The sequence below is a fragment of the Pelophylax lessonae genome (genome assembly GCF_965119305.1).
Source record: "Pelophylax lessonae genome assembly, chromosome: 1".
Lineage (NCBI taxonomy): Eukaryota > Metazoa > Chordata > Amphibia > Anura > Ranidae > Pelophylax > Pelophylax lessonae.
The window spans coordinates 580,983,131-581,004,748 of record NC_138768.1 but is presented as its reverse complement, the minus strand read 5'-3'; positions in this window follow the sequence as shown (position 1 = coordinate 581,004,748).

Sequence of the window (21,618 nt, the reverse complement as noted above, 5' to 3'; positions counted from 1 at the left end):
ATCCATACTGGACATCACTGCAGCTCAGTAGCATTGCCCGTATACACTGGGCAGAATTACTGAGCTGGTTGCTAGGATGTTGGTGGCTGAGCTTCTCAATATCATTAGCTATTATGGTGCACAACCAATGATACTGTATGGCCCAGCCCTTGTATCTTAGCAATCAATGATACTGTGCTGCCCAGCTACCAGCATCCTAGCAACCAATGATGCATAGCCACCCCATGTCATTGGTTGTTAGCAAGTAAGTGGGGCAAAAATGGGCACCTTAGGTGGCATTTAACACAAACACACTTCTCGGCATTGGGCATTGTGGTCTACAGAGAGTCTGGAAGCACTGTATGTAACATAGAAACAGAAAGCATTGTATGTAACAGAGGGAGAAGTGTTTTACTGATGAGAAAAGCAGAAAGAGAGGTGGTACATGAGGTAAGAGGGTATAAAGTTTATTGTGTTATAGGAAACCACCAGTAGTACTGACAGATAACAGGGGCTGGTCTTCAAGAAAAGCTGAAAGGGGTGAGTGCAAACACTGAGGGGGTCAGCAGGGAGGATGAATGCTCATTGAAGGTGTAAACCTAAATGGATAAAAGAATCTTGTAGTGCCTGACAGGGAATAGGCAATTCTTTTATTTTAAAGGAGGGATATAGGAAGGATAGCTCTGAGCACTGGAGGGACTATCTCACAATTCTAGATACTGAGAAATTAGGTGAAAGAGCTGCGAGCAGGATGTATGGTAAAGGTAAGTGCTGAGGGTGGGATCTTAGTGGTAGAGCATGCTCTGTTCAGAAAAAAATTCAGGACATAGAAAATGGATAGTGCCACTTACGCTTTAATACGCTAAAGGACTAAATTAAAAAAATTATTTTAGAAGAATTATAGATTTTATATACTCTAGGTTTCTCAACCAAAGTGGAGTTACCCTTAATTCTTTATATGCTTTTCTCTTTTATATCTTCGAATGCACTGTACATACACATAGTAATGGCACCGAATGCAGATAGCTTGAAAATGTATCAAGTCAGATGGCAGTGACTAAGACTAATTAATGTGTAGGAAGCATCTAATTGGTATGCAAATTCTCAAGTAAAACAGATGATTCTAAACCTTGTTACTTGCTTTAAAACGGAAAAAAATATAATGTGAGGAAATTTGAAAACAGCAAGCAGTGAGATAATTGCATTTATAAGAAAAAAATATTTATTGGAAGCAGATTTTTGTTCTTATTTTACAGAGTACTTAATCTTAAGTGCTGTAACCCATAGCAACCAATCATCATTTTTTTAATTGCTCTGTTGTTACCAGTATGAAATTTGCCTGTTATGGGTTCATCAGGTACTTGATACCAAAATCAAGCACCCCTGGAAATGGAACAGTTAGTGCCAGGGGACAGGAGGAACATGAGCATTGAAAGATGTTGATTGACGAATGTTGGACTGAGATCCAGTAGAGCATATGGACAGAGGCATCAGTCAAGGAATCAGCAAAACCACAAGGGAAACCAACAGAGGTTTAAGAGGAACTCTGGTTGGGCTTCAGGTTGAAGACAGTCACCAGATATCCCAGCAGGCAGATGGCAGGAATACGCATAGATGATTGCAGCTGATCTAGAGGAGCCCGGAGCTGGAAATAGGTGATTGCGTGGAACAGAATCAGAGACTGTATCGGATGCAGAGAGAAAGCCAGAGTTGACATCGAGTAGTGCAGTACAAAAATTAAGGTCATGAGGGAAGCCAAGATCAGGGAATAATCGGCAGCAGTATAGAGAAGGATCAGGTCAGGGAGGAGCCAGATCTGTAGAAGGAATCATAGGAAGGATACAGGCCAGAACACAAAGAACTAGCAGAAGACCAGTCAGCAGTGTGTTAGAGCCAGGGGCGTACCATGAAATCAGTGGGCCCGTGTGCAAGATAAAAGTGGGCCCTAGGCAAAAACAAGCGGTGAAATGTGGGCATGGCTTAAATTGCACTAAATATTGGGTGTGGTCTAAAGGTGGTGTGGTTAATAGAGTGTGAGATGCCTTACACAGTGCAGAATGCGCTAATGTTGAAAGTGGACGGTGTCAGTAGAGCAGTGGATGGTGTCAGTGATTTTTTATTTTTATGTATTTATTTTTTTACAATTCAATTTGTTTTTAATTTTTTCCCAATGCTTTTTTTGGGGGGAGGGGGTTGGAGCAGTCGACAGTGTTGGTCTGGTGGGAGGAGGAGTTGTCAGTAGTTTTTTATTTTATTTTTTATTTTTTTACAATTTTTTTATTTTTTTTTGCAATATTTATTGATTTTTTTTTTTTTTATCGGCCCTGTTAGTGGTCTAAACAGACCCCTAACATCTCCCCTTTTAGACAGAGAAGGGGACTGAGGACACAGATTCCACAGTCCCTTCTCAGCAGCCTCAGCCCTGAAGATAAATGAACAGGAGACAGAGGCTCCTGTTCATTCATAAACTGAAGCAGAACCGTTTAAACAGTTTACACTAGTTTAAATTTTGTTTGGGTACAGTGTAGCATGACTGAGTAAATATCATTCAAAGTGTAAGAGCACTGAAAGCTGAAAATTGGTCTGGGCAGGAAGGGGGCCAGTACATCAGGTGTCATTACTTTTCAATGAATTTTAAATTTATATATTGCTGGAGTGTGAATTCATCAAAAGCACCACATCCCTAAATTGTAGTAAAAAAGAGCAAGGTTTGGTGTTGGGACTTTTAAGGTGCTGATATTTATTGAATAAATGGAGAAAAAATCATTTTTTATAAAACCAATTTAACACATTTTTTTAGAAACAATTCAACAAACACAACAATAAATTCTTTTAAAACATATAAAAGAAAAAAGAAGGAACTTGATTATGTCTGCTCAACATGTTTCACCATCTTATAATGGCTTCTTCAGGAGACTGACAAACATCTTTCACAAGTAAACATTCTATATTTAATGAAAAATATTGTGAGAAACATAGAAAACATACATGTGTGTTGAGTGACAACTGTCTACAATTACAGTAGTCATAATGTTCAAAATCCATAAAGTTACTATAAGAGCTATGAAGAAACATACCTTAAATTACTTTTACAATACAATACCTTTTCAATGATTGGCACCAAAGCTTGTAGACTCTATAACTTTCACACAGACTAAGGCCCCTTTCACACAGGTGGACTGTTCAGATCCGCCTGTCCGTTTTTTTTGGCGGATCTGAATGGATGCCCCATGCATCTCTATGGGGCATCGAATGTCAGCGGAGACATGTCCGCTAACATCTGATCCAATACGTCAAATTTGGACGGAAAAAAACCCTATTTTCCATCCATCCAGCGGATCGGATGGGATCGGATGAGAAAAGACAGGCCCGTTCCCATCCGATTCCCCCATAGAGAACAGCAGGGACCTGACAGCTCTGTCTCCGCACACAGCGGATCGTTCCCCCGCTGAGATAAACGGAGTCCCTCGACGGACTCCCGTGTGAAAGGGGCCTAAATAATATCCACTAATTTGAGCTATTTTCACCAAAGAAATGTAGCAGTATAAATATTGGCCTGAATTTATAAATAAAAATTATGAAGAAAAATTACTTATTTACAAAATTGTATAATAGAAACAAAAAACGTTTTTTTTAAAAAATGTTTCGCTCTTTTTTGGTTTATATTGTAAAAAAAAAATAAAAAATTAAAAACCCAGTGGTGATTAAATATGAAAATTATAAAAATGTTGTTTGGGTACAGTGTAGCATGACTGATTGTCATTCAAAGTGTGAGCGTAAAAATTGGCATGGGCAGAAAGGGGTGACAGTGCTTTGTATTGAAGCAATTAAATCCTTCATTTCGCTTTCTTACTTTCATCTTTATTGCTCTAGCATATCGGATACTCCCTCTTAAATAAGGAAAATCAACAACTATGCAATTTAAAAGCAGGTCACATATACAAACAGGCCCCTGGCAACATAAATCCTTTATAATTGACAAGCAGTCCTGCTCCAGTTTCTGGTCTCATAACTGCATTCTTTAAACTGTGAGGTACACCATGTAGGAATATGTTTGGAGTAGTAGCTTTTGTCAAACAACTGTTTGGGGCTTAAAGCAATAATAAACCCAAAACCAAAAATGTAATATATTGCAGCTAACCAATCCTTACATGTGGTGGCTGCATTTGTATTATTTATTAGGCTTTTTTTTCGTCTGTTTGTGCATGGTGATCTGGCCAGTAAGGCATTTTTTGTATTAGAGTGCCACCACTCTGGATGAAGTAGCACAGGGGCACCTTTCGACAGCAGCTTTGTCACTCCGGGGGGAGGGCAGTGTTAGATGTACTAGCAGATTTAAATACAGCAAACTAAAGTCAAACCCTTAGCTCACATTGCATTTACACAAGCAGTTACAGCAACCGTGTTTTTCTTTTGGGATAAAGGTTTTACATGAATAAATAAAAGCTAATCATTGTAAACACCCTGTCAGTGATAAATGCTTTGTCTCAACGCTCAAACTGCTACATTTTCAGGAGAGCTTGTTCTGTTGAAAAGCAACAGACTTATTGACTGGATCACCAGACGAAAATAAAGGAAAGAAAGCCGAAAAAAAAACGAATGCCCCATCACAACTAAGAATTGGTAAGCTGCAATATGATTAATGTTTGCTTTTGGGTTTATTACTACATTGTTGACAGGCATTCTGCACCCCCAAGGTTTTGGGGAGGGGGAGTCTGGGAACTGTCCAATGCTGCATATCAGTGCAGTGTTAAGTGGAACTTAACTCCTACACAAATTATACATGGTTATTGTTTTTACCCCTGCTCTCTAAAAATGCATGCACCACAGACAGGCAGACAAGGCACCACAGACAGGACAGGACTGCAGTCTTTAAGTCATTCCACAGATTTTCAGTGGGGTTTAGGTCTGGGCTCTGACTAAGCCATGCACTGTGTGGTCATTTTTGCTATGTTCTTTGTGCCATTGTCATGTTGGAAGAAAAACTTTCTTCCCATTGACAACTTTCTAGCAGAGGGCTGCAAATTGTCCTCAGGAATTTGATGGTATTTTGCCCCATCCATTTTTCCTTCTATCCTGACAAGTGCTCCAGTCCCTGCTGCAGAGAAACACCCCATAACAGGATATTACCACCGCCATGCTTTACTGTAGTAATGGTGTTATTTGGATGTGAGCTGTATTGGATTTCCACCAGACATATTGTTTGGTGATCACTGATGAGGCCAAATAACTCAATTTTAGTCGCATCTAACCACCTTAACCACACCTTGAGAATTCTAAGCCCACATGGAAAAAGGTGTTATGGTCAGATGAGACAAAAATTGATGACATGAGATACTTACTGAGCGTTCTCAGGGTTTTGCGGAACGGCGTAGTGATTTGATAGTTACAGGATCAAATGCGATATTTAGGCAAAATGTATCTGGACAACTAAATATTGCATGTGAATTCCTTTTGTGAATGGAGACCATGTCTTTTTTTTTTTTGAGTACTAGAGAACTGAGATTTATTTTTATATATATTGAGAAAAGTCTTTTGAAGATGGCCTGAAGAAGTCCAAAAGACTGGTAGTTTCTGTAGGTTTAAGTAATGGATTTGACCAGGGATTCTAGACCTAAGAGAAAAGGTTGATTCTGAATTTGGGTAATAAAAGTATTCACGGAATTACCTGATGAAAATAAAATTTTAAAAAACCTGGAAAAGGAAAGCTAATTCAGGTGCTAATGAGTGGTAAGCTTCAGTATTGCATTTTTGTTTTGTAGTTAGATGAGCTATATGGCAACTTATACTCACTCTTACAAAATAAAAACAGTTTTTCTTTCAATATTTTTCAGCATACCTCTCCAGCTCTATAATTTGGCCCAGTATACACTTGTTTTCACAGCAGATCTAGAGATATGAAAGCCCCAAACATTTTGTCAAAGGACCAGATCCAGCACTTAACTTTGACTCTCATGGTCATTTGGGGTGGCTGTGGATGAGAGAAACCTCACATGTGCCTCTCTAAAATAACCATGAGGCCATCCGGCAGGCAGAGGCATAAGTAGCTGCGAACATAGCAGGGAGCTAGAATACTGTACTACGAAGTAAAGATGAGAAAATTACAAAAATAAACAATTTAGTGTTCAGCAGTTTTGGTTCACAGAACTGTCAGGTGTGAGAAAGAGAGGAAACTGCAAGAAAGTGCTTCTGTGTGGTGTGAAAAGCTTATGTAACCTGGAAGAAGATAACAAAATATTTTAAGACTGCTGAAAGGAGTTATGAGACGCCAAGCTGAGAGAATGGCGGAAATGCTTAAAAGTGTGTGAGTGAAAGCTGAATCATAATAAAATACATTTGGGTCAAAGCTGCAGTGACATAACCATTACAAGCCCAATAATAATCTATAGTAAGTGATTCTTCATCCATGAGGACTAGTACGGGTGCATCTCAAAAAATGTGAATATCATCAAAAAGTTATTGTATTTCAGTAATTCAATTTAAAACATGAAACTCATAAATTATGTTGGTTCATTACATACAGAGTGATATTTTTCAAGCATTTCTTTCTTTTAATTTTGATGATTATGGCTTACAGCTAGTGAAACCCAAAAATCAGTTCCTCAGAAAATAAAATATTACATAAGACCAATAAAAAAAGGATTTTTATATTGACTAAGAAACAGTTATATTATGGGCTGAAGAAAAGTAGGTTAATTGTTTATCTGAAGGAAACCATGCATTAAATAGAGAGTGTTGTTTAACCACTTGAGTCCCAGCACCATTAACCTTTATAAACCACCTTGAGATCCAGGGCTTTTTTTAGGTTTTGGACATGTGATAGTCTTAGATTGTCTTACAATTTGCTTTTGTTTTTTTTTTACTGTAGCGGGGTCTTCCATTATACAAGTTCTAAAAGACTGCTGCTTGACATTTGAGAGGAACTCGGCTCCATCTAGTGGCCAAAAGGACACATTGCAGCGGCTATGGAATGTCTTTTGATGTTATTTTCCTTTCAGGAAGTTGAGCAGTCTTCATCGCCCATAGTGCTTTGAGAATACCAGGGTGCACTGCTGCACCGCACAGCCTTCTGGGGGAAGCTTTATAAAGGAAGGGAGGAGCCAGGCTCACTCTCTTGGGAAAGACACAGTGAGACAAGCAGGATGCCAGTGCTGTGGGCTGATGCTGTATGCTAGGCCGAAACTCCTGGGCCTTAAGTGACTAAGTTGCAGTGTTTCATCTCCAGTAGAGGATCCCTCCTGGAGGTCCCATCGATGTTCTACAGAGACCAGACTCATCCACCCCAAATACCTAGCGCGGCTGGTGACAGAGGCCGGAGACTGAGACAGCAGCGGAGGCTTCCTGGGAGACAGTCCTGTTGGTGAGAGGGCACCTGCCCAAAAACTGACTCTATCTATCAAAGAAGTAACTTTAGTCAGGATTAGCCTTAGAGTAGTAGAAGGCAATATACCAGGTGGCCCAGTACATCTCTCACAGAAGTTTTACCAGCAATCCTGCACAGACACCCCGCGGTGATTACTAACTGTTTGCTGCCATTCTCTCTATTGATCACCCATCCTCAATGTGGATTACAAATTGCGAGTGCACCAACGTTGCTAGCGAAGATATAGAGAAGAAACAGCGGACTCAGATAGGTCTGACATTCTGATACTGTGTCTAACTGAATGCTGAGCCTTATCTCCAAAAGTATAATAGTGATTAAGATGGCGGTCCTATAGGCTCTGAGACATTTCCTGAAACAATTAATGTGCCCTCTAGGAGTGATATCACAGTATTTATCTTATCTTTGATTAATTAATTAGTATATCCTTTTACAAAGTCATATTTTACTGTATCGAAACTGTTTATTTGATTCACAGTAAATAACTTTCCTGTTTAAAAGCAAGCTTGTGTGTGGTCACCTTGTATTACCCAGAAGGACTGCAGCTGGAGAGAGGTAACAGGTCATTATTATTTATTGAAGTGTTATATTCCAATCTGTGTAGCCATTTGGTATTCCAGTCCTATTCTGGGTCAGTTGTGCCTAGGGAGGGTTCGAGCCAATTCTGTGGGTTGTTAGGCAGGACGTAGACCCAATAATCTAATCAGCAGCTCCTGCGGGGGTGGTGCTACACGTGGGGGCTCGTCCGGGATGATCTACAGTCCTGCAACACAACCCTCTCAGCCACAGAATCCCCCTCAACGCAGAAATGGATCCTACCGCTGCAGCCGAGTGGTGCAGGGAAGAGAATGTCGTAGTGGAAAATGGCCTGGTGGTTGAAATCAAGGGAGAGGTCTGGACTGAGGAAAAACTCCTCCCAGTTTTAAGGGCACTGTCCACAGACAGGAAATTCTGGGTGACTGACATAAAGACAGACACCACCGTTCCACACACGTATGCATTGTGTGAGTGGAGGAAGGGGGTCCCTGATTACTTTAAGGGAACCAGTGTAAAGACTACTGACCAAACAGAACTTTTCTTAATACATCCAGAAGTCCTTACTGAAGGTCCCTCATCCACCACTCCTGGGGGATCCAGCAAAGAAAAAGGTGTCCAAGAAGGGAGTCCAGAGTCACCACCTTTGTCTACCTTTAGCTCAGAACTGTGTGCTGTTCTCGGGGAAATCGTAGCAAAATGTAGTAAGGACTCCCCAAACTATCTGATGACTGAATATAGGAAGCTCAGGACATTCTCTGGGAAACAGCCTGTGCCTTCGACAGAAGATGGGTTTGAAGAGTGGTTAGATACCGCCACTCAGGCTTTGGAAGAGTGGGAGGTACCAGAACAGCACAAGAAACAGAGAATCACAGAAAGTTTAAAGGGACCTGCACTAGAGGCCGTACGTAATCTCAAGCTAAGCAAAAAGAACTGTACTGCACAGGATTATCTAGACATTCTACAAGATGTATTTGGTCGGACGGAGAACGTGGCTGAACTTCTTTACCAGTTAGACCACTGTTACCAAGAAGAGGAAGAGAAGTTGTCCGAATTTATTAGACGCCTAGATAAGATCATCCACCAGATCTTGATAAAGAAAGGGATAGACCCCCGGAAGGTAGATGAGACTCGTGCACGGCAGGTGCTGAGAGGGGCTCAACCCTTAGATCCCATTGCCATACTGTTGCGAACTCGCCAAGATGGTGGCATTCTGGAATACCCTGACCTGATCCGAATGGTCAGAGAAGAAGAGGTCATGTTAGACAACAAAAGGAAGAGTCGGCAGTTTGACTCAACTGCTCGTGTCAGAGTGATAAGTGCAAAAGAAAGTGACTCGCAAGTTGAACTCCTAAAGACCCAGGTGTCCCAGTTGATAGAAATGGTGTCCATCCTGACTAGTCAGGCATCTACTCTACCTGATGGGAACGTGTCAGAGAAGCCGGATAAACCTTCTAACCTTAGAGTAGACCCGGAACCGAGACCTAGGAGATCGCTAACTTGTTTCAACTGTGGGGGAGTAGGACATGTTAGAGGAGTATGTCCCAGCCCAGGAAATGTCGCCTCAGAACCTCGCAAGCCAGCGGAAAAACTTCAGAGGGCACCCGTGAAGGAGTCGACCGGGTGCCCGCCAGTTTCAAGGGAATCCAAGAGACTCAATGATTCAGGGAATCTGAGTCAGGGAGTCAGTTTCAGGTACAACGCCCCTAGTTCTATACTCCAGGCTACTGAGAGAAGGAAAATCAATGCACACCGGGCCCAGAGGGGACTGAAGTCCAGAAGAAAAAAAAAGAAAAGAGCCTGGGTGCAGAGAACTGAATCAGACAACAAGGCCACTTCAAGAGAATTCCCAACTAACTTGGTCGGGCCTTCCCCTGTAGTCTCTGTCCAGGTAGAAGGAATTTACACAAGAGCCCTCCTTGACACTGGGGCCCAAGTGACTCTTCTGTATAGAGACTTCTATGATAAACACCTTACCCATCTACCTCTGCAGAAGTTGGAAGATCTGGAGATATGGGGTATCGGGACTCAAAGTTTTCCCTATGACGGGTATCTGCCAATCAAGTTGACCTTTGACCCATCAGTGGCTGGTGAAGCTGAAACCTTCGACACCCTAGCGGTGGTCTGTCCTCGTCCGCCAGGGGCCAACAAAAGCTCTCTCATCGTAGGGACCAACACTGACCTAGTAAGGCGCCTCCTGACACAACTGGTCCAGGGACAGGATGCTCCAGCGCCAAGGATTCACCCCATGCTACGGCAGGCCTATCAACGATTAGTATTGGAGCAAGAGACTCCTGCAGAAGGAGTTGGAAGACTCTGGAAGTTGGACAGAACGGAAAAGGTCTTGCAGCCAGGAGAGGTGGCTTGTCTGAAAGCTTCCGTTAAACTCACATGGAAACAGCCGGGCCCTTTTATCATCTTTGAATCAGGTCCACAGGAAGAGGAGAGAGGGATAGAAGTAATCCCTGAAGTGATCCCTTTGAAGGTGTTACAGAAAAACCATGGAAGGGTTTTAGTGAGTGTCAGAAACACCTCTACTACACCGGTGAAGGTACCGGCCAGAGTGCTGTTGGGCCAAGTTAACCCGGCTACCCCAGTTGTCCCATCTGATCTTAAAGAGGAGGGAAGGGGTGAAGATGTTATAGAAGAGCTCTGCTCTGGAAACGCTGCCCTCCCACCAGAATGGGTGAAGAGGGCCAAGGCACAACTTGCTGGATGGCGAGGAATATTTTCTAGGGATGAGTTCGACGTGGGATGCGCCAGGAGTGCCACTCATAAGATCCGCCTGAGTGAGGACAAACCTTTCCGAGAAAGAGTCCGGCGAGTTCCCTTAGGTGACTTAGAAGATCTACGTCAGCAGCTGGCGGAACTCAAGAAGACTGGGGTTATTCGAGAATCCAGGAGCCCATATGCTTCTCCGATAGTGGTAGTCCGGAAGAAAAACGGATCTCTGAGGCTTTGTATCGACTACCGAACACTGAACAGAAGAACCATCCCAGACCAGTATACCACTCCTCGAATCGAAGACGCCCTACAGAGCCTGTCAGGGGCGAAGTGGTTCAGTGTGATGGACTTAAAGAGTGGGTATTATCAGATCCCCATGCACCCTGAAGATCGGGAGAAGACAGCCTTCATCACCCCTGTGGGGTTCTTTGAGTTCAATCGCATGCCTCAGGGATTGTCAGGGGCCCCTGCTACCTTCCAAAGGCTGATGGAAAGGACCGTTGGAGATATGAATTTGATAGAGGTACTGGTATACTTGGATGATGTTATCGTGTTTGGCAGAACTTTGGAAGAACACGAGGAGAGGTTGGAAAAGGTCCTGAAGAGGCTACATGAAGAAGGCCTGAAACTTTCTCCTGAGAAGTGCCAATTCTATCAGTCCTCGGTCCATTACCTGGGCCACATCGTGTCTGAAGAAGGGGTGGCCACCGACCCGGACAAGCTGGATGCTGTCGCCTCCTGGCCGAGACCTACAAATGTGACCGAACTTCGGTCGTTCCTGGGTTTTTGCTCCTATTACAGGAGGTTTGTAGAGGGGTTCGCCAAGATTGCCCGACCCCTCAATGAGTTACTAAAGAACGAAGAAGATGACGTTCCTGAACTGGTCAAGCCAATGAAGTCCACCATGGGACCCCGGAAGGCCAAGGAGTCCATCCAGGATCAGTGGACCCCAGAATGTGAAGGGGCTTTCATTCAGTTGAAAAAGAATCTAACCACTGCCCCTGTGTTGGCCTACGCAGACCCCACGAAACCATATGAACTACATGTCGATGCCAGCCGAGATGGGCTGGGTGGGGTACTCTACCAGGAACATGGGGGCCACCTGCGACCCGTAGCCTACGTGAGCAGGAGTCTACTACCTGCTGAAAGGAATTATCCTACCCACAAACTTGAATTCCTGGCCTTAAAGTGGGCAGTGGTCGACAAACTGAAAGATTACCTGTACGGAGCTGAATTCATTGTCAAGACGGATAATAATCCCCTTACCTATCTGTTGACTACAGCTAAGCTGGATGCAACAGGACACAGATGGTTGGCTGCCCTCTCTAGCTTCAACTTCAGCCTGAAGTATCGGCCAGGAATCGGGAACAGGGATGCAGATGCCCTATCCAGAAGGTTGCATGCACCACACGAACCTGATGAAGAATGGACCCATTTGGCTCCAGAAGGGGTGCGTGCCCTATATCAGGGAACTGAACTTCGATCCAGAGGAGGATCAAGAGCCGAAGAGATTGGGGTTTCGGCTGTCGGAGTACCCAAATACTATTGCAGGGTGACCCAGGTTGAAGGGGAAGATTTACCCCGGCTGTCCAAAAGGGACTTGAGGAAGGAGCAGCTGGAAGACCCTCTGGGAAAACTTCTTTTGGAAGCCTTGGAGATCCAGCGCCCTGAGTTGCTTCTCACCGACTCTCCTCAGGGGGCCCGTCTGTTGCATAGAGAGTGGACCCGGTTACAGATCCGAGAAGGGGTGGCCTACCGAAGAGGCCCATCTGAAGATCTGGAGGAGAAGTGGCAACTGTTCTTACCAGCTAAATACAGGGAGAGAGTTCTGGCTGCTCTTCATGATAATCATGGCCATCTGGGACCTGAAAGAACTTTTCAGCTTGTCAGAGACAGGTTCTACTGGCCCTGTATGAGGGCCGAAGTTGAAGGATACTGTCATTCTTGTGTCCGATGTATACAAAGGAAGACTCTGCCACGTCAAGCAGCCCCAATGGGCCATCTGCAAAGCCAGGGACCCATGGAACTGGTGTGCATTGATTTCCTTTGCCTAGAGCCTGATCTGAGTGGCCAAGGGAATGTCCTTGTGGTAACAGACCATTTTACCAGATACGCCCAAGCATTCCCAACAAGGGATCAGAAGGCCTCTACAGTAGCCAAAGTTCTTGTAGAAAAGTTCTTTGTACACTATGGGTTACCACAACGCCTCCATTCAGATCAGGGAAGAGACTTTGAAAGCAGACTGATCAAGAGACTGTTAGATCTGTTAGGCATCCAAAAGACTAGAACTACTCCCTACCATCCACAAGGGGATGCCCAGCCGGAACGATTTAACAGGACTCTTTTGGACATGTTGGGGACTTTAAGCTCAGAGAAGAAACAGCATTGGGGCAAACATGTAGCTGCCATTGTGCATGCCTACAACAGTACTGTCAGTGATGCTACTGGATATTCCCCTTATCGTCTAATGTTTGGACGAGAGGCTCGATTGCCAGTGGATTTGGCCTTTGGCATCTCGCCCGATCACACCTCTTCAGCATCGCACAAGGGATATGTGGACCGACTGCGGAAGAGTCTGAAATCGGCCTATGATATAGCTCAGGCCACATCTGATCAACGTGGACTGAGGAATAAAAGGAATTTCGACTTAAAAGTTCGGATCCAAGACTTGCAACCAGGGGACAGGGTATTGTTGAGGAACTTGGGTGTCCCGGGAAAACACAAGTTGGCAGACCGCTGGAAGTCCCAACCTTATGTTATCTGCAAGCAACTACCAAACCTCCCTGTGTATCAAATTCGGCCTGAAGGAAGTGTGGGTCCATTGAAGACTTGGCATAGGAACCATTTACTGCCTCTCTCTGAAGCAGTTCGCATGCCTCCTGTCGTAGATTCGCCAGAGACCCCTTCGACCTCTCGCCTGTCCAGACCAGTCACCAGATCTCAGTCGACACTCCCAGATGTGAGGGAGGGAAATTCTCCATCTGAAGATCTGGAAGATGAAGAGGAGGTACCTGACTGGATGTGGTCGTCTCAGTTACCAGAACCCACACCTGCCTCCCTGTCTTCATCCGAATTGGCTGACAGAGGAACCCTTCGGGCGGAAGCCCCCGAATTCATACCTTTCCACATGCTTCCAGAAGAAGTAGTTGATGATGAAGATCCTGAGGAGGAGGTTGCACCTTCCTCTGAAGAAGAACTGACCGCTCTTGAAGCATCAGATTCCTGTGTGTTGGAACATGAGGAGGAGGACATTGAAGAATCCCCAGAAGTGGCTGGTCCTAGTACCTCTGAGATCGTGCATCCCAAAGAACAGAGGGAAAGAAGAGTCATTCACCCGCCCAAAAGACTGACCTATGACCAATTGGGTGAATGCTCAGAAGAGGCTATCTTTACTTCCAAACGAACTCTTGATCAGCCTAGTTCTTCCACCGCAGATTTGGTGGAGGACAACCCTAGCTCACCCCCAGGCACATCTGTACAAGCCACTCAAGTGTCAGGGGTCTGTGAACAGAATTACCTTCCCTCCCCTGACAATTGGTGGGAGGTTCCTATGTCGAACCTGTGTTGTAATATGCAGTTGTTAAGTTTGAACTCTGCTTATGAAAAGGAAGATGATTCCCTGTTATGCATATGTTAATGTTTTTTTTGTGTACTGCCAACATATGCACTGGAGTACATGCTGTTGTCCTCTTTGGGGACCAAAGTTTCTCAAGTGGGGGGAGTGTGTAGCGGGGTCTTCCATTATACAAGTTCTAAAAGACTGCTGCTTGACATTTGAGAGGAACTCGGCTCCATCTAGTGGCCAAAAGGACACATTGCAGCGGCTATGGAATGTCTTTTGATGTTATTTTCCTTTCAGGAAGTTGAGCAGTCTTCATCGCCCATAGTGCTTTGAGAATACCAGGGTGCACTGCTGCACCGCACAGCCTTCTGGGGGAAGCTTTATAAAGGAAGGGAGGAGCCAGGCTCACTCTCTTGGGAAAGACACAGTGAGACAAGCAGGATGCCAGTGCTGTGGGCTGATGCTGTATGCTAGGCCGAAACTCCTGGGCCTTAAGTGACTAAGTTGCAGTGTTTCATCTCCAGTAGAGGATCCCTCCTGGAGGTCCCATCGATGTTCTACAGAGACCAGACTCATCCACCCCAAATACCTAGCGCGGCTGGTGACAGAGGCCGGAGACTGAGACAGCAGCGGAGGCTTCCTGGGAGACAGTCCTGTTGGTGAGAGGGCACCTGCCCAAAAACTGACTCTATCTATCAAAGAAGTAACTTTAGTCAGGATTAGCCTTAGAGTAGTAGAAGGCAATATACCAGGTGGCCCAGTACATCTCTCACAGAAGTTTTACCAGCAATCCTGCACAGACACCCCGCGGTGATTACTAACTGTTTGCTGCCATTCTCTCTATTGATCACCCATCCTCAATGTGGATTACAAATTGCGAGTGCACCAACGTTGCTAGCGAAGATATAGAGAAGAAACAGCGGACTCAGATAGGTCTGACATTCTGATACTGTGTCTAACTGAATGCTGAGCCTTATCTCCAAAAGTATAATAGTGATTAAGATGGCGGTCCTATAGGCTCTGAGACATTTCCTGAAACAATTAATGTGCCCTCTAGGAGTGATATCACAGTATTTATCTTATCTTTGATTAATTAATTAGTATATCCTTTTACAAAGTCATATTTTACTGTATCGAAACTGTTTATTTGATTCACAGTAAATAACTTTCCTGTTTAAAAGCAAGCTTGTGTGTGGTCACCTTGTATTACCCAGAAGGACTGCAGCTGGAGAGAGGTAACAGGTCATTATTATTTATTGAAGTGTTATATTCCAATCTGTGTAGCCATTTGGTATTCCAGTCCTATTCTGGGTCAGTTGTGCCTAGGGAGGGTTCGAGCCAATTCTGTGGGTTGTTAGGCAGGACGTAGACCCAATAATCTAATCAGCAGCTCCTGCGGGGGTGGTGCTACATTACCATCAGCCTAGCCAATCTTGTGCCGCACCTACCTTTTCCACACTCCCTTTTTGTGCAGCTACCAGCTTCCAGCCAATCACAGAGGGGGACACAGGGGTTGATTTACTAAAGAAACAATGTGGGTAGAAGGAGGAGAGCCGCTCAGGTGAGGAAAATTGCTCCGGTGCAGGACGGATCCGTCATCCAAAGTCCAATAGTTCAAAGAAAAAGTGACCGCACTCAGGAGAATTTGAAGAATGATGTGTTTATTCCCCCGTGGGATATAATCCATACAAAGCTTCACATAGACACAGGACAGGTAAACACGTTTCACGATTCTAGGATCGCTTAATCATTACCAATCATTGTGAGGGGACGTTGCGTTGGTTGGATCGCAAGCCGGAAGCTACTCCGAGAGGACTTGCAGCCCGCACCGCACCACTGACCACCAATTCAAACGGCTGAAAACTTTTAATGCTGCTAACCCTATTTGGGTAAATAAAGTACCTTCATACTGCACTATCTGGAGCATTCTTCTCTTTCTCATGTACTAAACCGGATCGTGAAAAAATGGAAACCTGAGGGATTGTTGTCATCCCAGGGGATACCTTAAAGAGATCCGTGGAGCCCAGGGGGCTCATTAAGCCTGATTGGCCCTGGTGCCATAAGGCATTCAGTACCCACATCTTTTGGTAAGTGACCCAACCTTATTATCTATTTGGGACAAGGAACATCCGAGTTGTATATATCAAGTTTGAACAGAAGCACTTTCTATGAACTTTGGATTTGTTTGAAAGGACACTATCACTGTTTTTATCACCAATCACTATTTATATTATTAATTGATATATATAAGCCATATGCACGTTTTACCCACATTATTGATATTGATTTTGCTCAGAAATTTAGCATCATATATTTATTATTATTTGTGGTAACTTATTTAACACTACTGCACTTTATTAATCACTGGAGTATTGGATTAATGTTAAGCAAGCGCTGTATGTTGGCTGCTTGACCAATTATTCACAAACACATCAATTTTATACAGCAGCTGCTTTTTCACTCATTTATATTATATATTTATTTATTCATTTATTTATTAATTTTAGATTGCACTTTACTACCCTTTTCCAGTGGCGCGTGGAAATACACCAGTATTTTTTTGCACATTTCAGCTTCTGTTGCAGCCTGGTTGTACTTATTAAAAAAACAGAGTGTGCCTCTGAAGGCTCACAAATTTTTGGTTTCTCTGTTAAATCCTGGTCAGAAAGAGGATATGTTACTTTAATGGATGTTAATGAAAAAGACCCGCTAACATTGAGAACATACAACTTGCATAAGGTTATATTAGTGCCGTCCCATTTATCACCTAAAATTAGTAATCTGCTTCAAGGGTCTAGGACAGATTTAGCAATTGTAAAGTGGCATTCATGTATCTATCATTAATACTACCGTACCAGGTTCTTTAGCTTCTGCTGCAGCTGGTTTTGTTTTTTGATATAATTGTTGTAGTAATTTAAAGCTGCTCTTGGCATAAAAGTATATTTATTGTAGGATCACGAATGTAGGTTGTAGCCTTTTTCAGTTCTTTAATATAAATAGGTTTACTATTTTCATATTATATATTATACATTCTATATTATATCTCTATATTATATATATTCTCCATATTCATATAATTTATATAAATATATATTATAAATGGTTACAGATCACATATGTGCAACCTATGCAGGGAAAAAATAGGAACAAGGAAACAAGATTTTTAATTTAGAAAATATGTCACAATTGAATTCCTTAGTTAGGCCATTACATTTAGAAACATTAACCTTGTAGTAGGACACTGCCACAAATGCCATAATCACTACAACAAACTTAGGGAGGGACAAAGCTACACTGATAAGGGTTAAGATCGCATTGTCAGAAAAAAAACAGAATTTGTGTGATTTACCATTTACCATAATAACTGATATGCCAGCAGATGTTCTAATATTTTCAGCAAATGGCTCAATTACCATGGAGAATATTATGGGAGAGAGAGGAAAAAACTGCTTGGTGCCATTAGTTAAGTCATAGGTATTGAAAACACTGAAGAAGTAAAAACACAGGACGATGGGTTCATATATAAGGCCTAAATTGCAGAAAGTATTAAACCTCTAAATCCAAAAGTATTCAGGGTCACTGGCAAGTACTCCCAATGTACTCTATCAAATGTTTTTTCAGCAACTAAATCCTAAATCCTAAATCCTAAAAAAACAGCAGCAGGGGTCTTGCAAGCTTCTGCTATGTAGAGTACATTAAACATCCTACAGGTTCTGTCAGATACCAGTCTTCCTTTCACAAAGCTCACCTGATCAGGAGCAATCAGAAAAGGAGTAACATCAGCTAGGCGATTTGCAATAACTTTAGCGAGAATTTTGAGATCAATGTTCAAAAAGAAATTGGCCTAAAATATTGTGGCACAGTAGGTTCTTTTCCAGGTTTGGGTAGCGTTATGATTAAGAGCTGAAACATTTCTTTTGAGAATGAGGATGCAGCCCCATTACAGAAAGAGAGTAAATGAGGAAAGAGAGTATCTTTAAATGTTTTATAATACTCTTCTTGGAGATTTATTCAAAGCTAGGGACGATATTACACTTCTAAGTTCCTCTTCACTAAAGGGAGCATTAAGACCATCCAGGACTGTAGAGTTGGAAGCTTAAAGTAAAACTTAGGGCAAAACTTTTTTTAGTTTTGGACAGAGTGGAAATGGATAAGAACGCTTGTCATTTTGTATTGCTGTCTTTGTCCCCGTTAAGGAGATTCACCTATTTGTCCTGTTTGCCATTATCATTGAAAGTGAAAGTAAAAGAAAATCCCAAATTTCGGGTTGTTCCCAGAAGAGTAATAGAGTGGAAATCTTCCATTGATGACACTAGTTCTGGTGACCTGGGAGTCCCCAAGGAATTCCCTTAATTTGCAGAGATTTCCTCTCACTTCCTGTTTGGCTATGGTACAGGAAGTGAAGGGAAATCTCCAAAATGGGACACAGAAAAAAATCTGACAGTAGATATATTCAAAATGAAAACAAAAAAAAAGTTTTGCCTATGGTTCTACTTTAATATAGTCCAAAAAGGAAGCTATACCCTTTATAGTTGGTTGGGAAGTTTTTGAATACGCGCTTAAATTGTACAGGGCCTTATAATATTTCATAAAGGAGTTAGCAATGTCTGCAGGGTGGAAGACTTTATCTTGAGTTTTAGGGCTGATTAGGTGAGCCAATATCATTTTGGCCTGGTGGGATTAAAGCTGGAGGGCTAATAGCTTCCCGGCTTTTATACTATGGAAATAATATGTAGCTTTTAACCACTTGCCGCCCCCACTCGTACCAGAGGAAGCCTGCGCGTGTGACCAGTGGACCCGTTGTCCGCCGGTCACTCGCGATCGTCGGGCAGAGAGGGAGAAAGGCAGGCTGCTAGTGTAAACAAATCCGCCTGTCATTTTCCCCTGTATAAAAACACAGATCACTCGGTCCTGCTATGTAGGACCGTTGATCTGTGCTATTACACCACTAGCCACATCCAAAGAAGCACACCCCTAGGGACACACTTAACCCCTCCCTCTCCAATAAAGTTAACCCCTTCCCTCCCAGTGTCATTTTTACAGTAACAGTGCATATGTATAGCACTGATTACTGTAGTAATGTCACTGGTACCCCCAAAAGTGTCAAAAATGTCAGTCAAGGGTTCGATCTGTCCGCCGCAATGTCGCAGTACCGCAAAAAAAATGCAGATCGCCGCCATTACGCGTTAAAAACAAACAACAAAAATTACAAAAATCTTTCCCTTAGTTAGTAAACGCAATAACTTTTGCGCAAACCAATCAAAATACGCTTATTGTGATTTTTTTTACCAAACATATGTAGCAGAAAACAAATTGGCCAAAAATGTTAAAAAATTTAGATTTTTACATTTTTTTGGGGGGAATTTCATATACAGTAAAAAAATGAGAAAAATATTGTTATTTTTGCAAAATTGTCGCTCTTTTTTTGTTTATAGGGCATGATCAAAAAATCACACAGGTGTACAAATACCACCAAAAGAAAGCTCTGTTTGTGGGGAAAAAAGGACTTCAAACTTGTTTGGTTATAGCGTCGCACGACTGTGCAATTGTCCGTTAAAGTCACGCAGTGCCGAATCGCAAAATACCCCCTGGTCAGGAAGGGGGTAAAATCTTCCGGGGCTTAAGTGGTTAAACTCTTAAGACCTTTTTCATAATCGCATTGAGTCTTTTATGTTAATTTCCTTTATGCAGAGAACATCCCCTTTTATTGTCAGACCTTACCCCAAATGGCTTTGCTCTCACATGGTCTTAACATTGAAAGATAAAAAAACATAATGGCCATCCTGGTAAAAAGATCACTACATGCAATATCCGGCAGTAAAACATGTCCTCTGTCAATAATAGGTACTTGGTATGTTCTTTCTTAAGAGATAGCTGCTTTTAAGGAGCATGAGTCTTACACAGGGATGGATAGGGAAAGCATATAGCGTCTACAACAGCAGGTATGGTAAAAATATCACAGATGGCTAAATGTGAACTGCTGTGGAGGAGATTCCCCTTAAAGCTCTGAAAAATTAATGTAGCTTCATGGATTGAGTAGGTAAAACCGGTCAATAGTAGGAACACATGGAACCACCCATAGGCACAGTCAGCTTCGGTGGCCAAGCCTGGACGCAAGTTGAAGAACTGTAGAGGATAAAAGAAACCATAACACAGAACAAGAACTGATAAAAAAGAGACTGGAGCCAAGCCTGAAACCAGAAGCAGGGTACGTTGCTCATATCATGGGGGGGTTAACTACAGTTGCCAAAGGAACAGCACGAGGTACAAAATTTTGCATGGGGAGGTATTCTATCCAAGGCCTGTAGAGGTAGGAAATGTGGTTGTCAGTATATGAAGGAACCCTGACGGATCATGTCCAATTTTTGTGCAGCTTGGATGGGCCCTATCTCTCATCAGTGGGTGCGTCAGGTGCTAAAATACGCCATTACTTAAGATATTTGAGGCCAGCCTCCAAGGAGCAGATAGGATCATTGGGAAACCCGACCTGTATTTGATGTTGTGGTTACAAAGTGCTTTAGTAATAGTAAGGCATTTTTTTCCTATGTTGAATTGTAGCCTGGGAAAGGTCGGCAAACAGAGCAATTCCTGCAAATTAACCAGATTTGTGTGGATGTTTTCTAGCTTCCTGCATAGGTTTATCCTTGATGTGATAATAGTGGATCCTTTCAAAGACATCTCTCGGCACTGAATCCGGCAAGCATTCTGGTTTTGGAAGTCTGTGTGTCTGGTCCATGATTAGTTCAAAGTCCTGTGCATCAGGTACCAGGTACCAGGGTGTGCAGGAATTGTTGCAGAAAGCTTTGCAATTTACAGTTGAAGATAGACTCCATAGACTCAATGGTATTACATCTTGACCTATCTTCAAAGTCTCCTAATTTAGCTTGGATTGCTTGTAAATCTGATTGTTAATCCTTGAACACATCTATCAGGCTGTTATGGGCAGTAAAACATCATCCATTCTGCACTGAAGCATTGACTTTAGCTAGCGTATTCCCCATATCCAGATGCAGGGAATCTCTCAAGGAAATCAACATGTTCTTAAAATCAGAAACAATCAGAAACAAACACTGGTTGGGTGGATGCAGGGAACAGCTCTAATGGGATCTCCAGCACATGAAAGATGGTTGCATTACGAATGTCCTCTCCCAAGATATCTCCCTATTTAGCTTTTTTTTACTTGACCGGGCTGCAGGTGGAGGGGCTGTCAGGGGGAGAAACATATCTCACAAAAGTGAGTACACCCCTGACATTTTTGTAAATATTTTATTATATCTTTTCATGTGACAACACTGAAGAAATGACACTTTGCTACAATGTAAAATAGTGAGTGTACAGCTTGTATAACAGTGAAAATTTGCTGTCCCCTCAAAATAACTCAACACATAGCCATTAATGTCTAAACGCTTGCAACAAAAGTGAGTACACCCCTAAGTCA